Below are 3,191 nucleotides of genomic sequence, written 5' to 3'. Positions count from 1 at the left end.
GTCACGTGCTTTTGACATTTTTTTATATTTATTTAGCTTTAATTAATTTTTTACATCTATACATCCTCGTTTTCCCGGACATGTCCTGGCCAGGATTTCTAAATTACCTAAAATGTCCGGGTTTTGTCTTTGCTTTCCTATTGACGTTCTCTATACAGTCCTCATACATTATATGTAAGTGTTTTTGCATTGCTCTAATGTTCTCTCCAGACCCCACCTACTCTCAAACAATGATTGGTCGATTTTGCACAATGCCTGCATGCTATTGGTCAAACTGCTTTTCAATTATTACCTTCAGCAAGTATGAAAACAAAAGCAAAACAAAGTCAAAACCCGGACATTTAGAAAATTAGAAAAAATTAGAAAATCCTAGCCTGGACATGTCCAGTAAAAAGATTACATATGGGCACATAAAATTATAAATATAAAAAAATATAAAAATAATTCAAATTGTAGAAATAATTCAAATTCAAAATATTAGTGAAATAAGGGTATAGAAATAATACTAAAATATAACTTATATACTGTAAATATGCCTCCTGTTTACTTTCATACAGTTCAGTCTAATAACAGCTCAGAAATACCATTATCACGTCTCTTTGAGAGAGTCTTGCATTTGAATGACAAAGAAGCCAAACTTTGCTTCATGGTCCTAATGTACAGTCAGGAGTCTCAGTAGTCCATTGTGAGCATCCAGAGAGCATGAGGTCAGGCCAGGGGTCTTCAGAGAGATGTTATCAGACTCATTCGGGCCCCACTGCTCCAGTACCCTTGCCTATCTGACCCCCTCTCCTTCAAGCAGGGAGCCATTGTCTCTGACCCAGGCTTTTTATTGCTTCTCTTGAATGGCTGAGCTATGCTCAAAACAAAGGCCTGTGTTTGCTTGCCCAAGGTGTCAGTCTTCAAGCTCCCTCACAATGGATGCCCAGTGTTTACACTCCAGTGAACTGAGGTTTACCAGAGCTGCCGCAAATTGGTTTGTTTAGAAGGAGTAATGGCAAACATTACATTCTCTCACAATAGGTTCATTAAGGTGACAATAACCCTAGGTAAACAAGTTATTATGCTCTCCCTAGTGCCCCACTATCATGATCTCTCTGTATAGTCTCAGAAACATTGAGCAGGCTATAGTGTGCATTTCAATAAAGGAAAGATACATTGGTGGCCAAACGTTTGGAATAATTAAGATTTTTTAATGTTTTTGAAATGTTTATGAAAAGGATTCATTCAAAAAATGCAGTAAAAACAGTATTATTGTGAAATATTATCGCAATTTAAATGAACTGTTTTCTATGTGAATATATTTTAAAATGTAATTTATTTCTGTGATGCAAAGCTGAATTTTCAGCATCATTACTTCAATCTTCAGGGTCACATGATCCTTATGAAATCATACTAATATGCTGATTTGCTGCTCAAGGAACATTTCTGATTATGATCAATGTTGAAAACAGTTGTGCTGTGTAGAAACCGTGATACATTACCGTTCAAAAGTTTGGGGTGAGTTTGAAAAGAAAGACAAACAAAGGTAAGGATGCATTAAATGGTTTAAAAGTGACAGTAAAGACATTTATGATGTTACATGAATCAAAAATATGAAAAATATACAAAAATATGAAGCAGCACAACTCTTTTCAACATTAGAAATAATTAAAAATGTTTTTGAGCAGCAGTCAGCTTTTTTACATTGATAATAATAAGAAATGTTTCTTGAGTAAAAGTAATATTACTCCTTTCCTCAAAAATCTGCACAATTTGATGTATTATTGATTAAAAATGTTTTTGAGCAGCAGTCAGCTTTTTTACATTGATAAAAATAAGAAATGTTTCTTGAGTAAAAGTAATATTACTCCTTTCCTCAAAAATCTGCACAATTTGATGTATTATTTATGTCCATATCACAAACGTGTGGGATGATACTACATTTTTGCAATAAAGTTTTATGTCAGAAAATATAATAGTAGTATAATAAAAGTATGAGCAATAGTGACCAGTACTAATAATATGTGGGTAATGCCTCATCTTTGGTATCAATGTTGTGTTTTCAGGTTGTATGAGTAGTTTCTTATTTCCCATGTTTTGTCATCGAGTGATTTCACTGTGTATCTACATGTTCACACCTGACACTTTGGAACAAAAGTGTCCATTTTCCAGGGCCTGAAAGTGTGGGAAAAGCCACTCAGATTAAGTTTTCTCGCACAAAATTGCAACGAACTTTTTAAGTAACTAATACTGACTGACTACTATTTGACTTCTGTGCATGTCAGGTCTTGGTGATTTGAATTTCTGAAGAATCAACATAGGATGTGTGTTATTTATTGTGGTATTACCCAACTGTAAACCTGTGAACCACTCTTTATAATATTAACACGTAAGTCAAAGTAAAATTCATTTTATTGTGAATTGAAAGCATTTTTGATTGCCAGCTTCTCCGGGAGAGTCCATTATCATTGCACCTGAATAATAATAATCCAGCCTTTTGTGGTTGAGAGAAGAGCCACAACTGACACTTGAGACACATCCATTATTCAATCAATATTTCACAATACACTCTTAAAAATAAAGGCGCTTAAAAGGTTCATGACAGCGATGCCATAGAAGAACCAGTTTTGGTTCCACAAAGAACCATTCAGTCAAAGGTTCTTTAAAGAACCATCTCTTTCTTAACTTTTTATAATCTGAAGAACCTTCTTTCACCACAAAGAACCTTCTGTGAAACAGAAAGGTTCTTCAGATGTTAAAGGTTCTTTATGGAATCATTTAGACAAAAAGGTTCTTCTATGGCATTCTTTATTTTTAAGAGTGTACTTACATTTGGTCCCTCTCAGTTCTAAATATTTGGTTACAGTCTTGTACCAAACAAGGTTTTAGTCTTCACCGAGAAAAAAAATGGGTAAATAACAAATAACTCGTTTCCATAGATCACACAAAGGCTTTCTCCATTCTGCCCTTCATTTCTAATACAAATCTATGGCTAGAGGTGAGGTGGGTCTTCTAACCTGTCTTCTGAGGCGCCAGCCAATCAGCGAGCGACATTTTCGCCCCCCCGACCAATCAGAGCGCCGCCCCGCCCCTACTGGAACCCAAATACTTTACACAGAAAAAAAGCCGTCAAAGTTTACCTATAGGTCTATACGCAAACAATAACAATAATAAAAGTAGATTTAACATGTTATACAGATTTAAAAACA

This window comes from Sinocyclocheilus rhinocerous, unplaced genomic scaffold, assembly GCF_001515625.1.
Source record: "Sinocyclocheilus rhinocerous isolate Xijiao unplaced genomic scaffold, SAMN03320098_v1.1 scaffold1666, whole genome shotgun sequence".
Lineage (NCBI taxonomy): Eukaryota > Metazoa > Chordata > Actinopteri > Cypriniformes > Cyprinidae > Sinocyclocheilus > Sinocyclocheilus rhinocerous.
Note: the sequence above shows the minus strand (reverse complement) of the source record.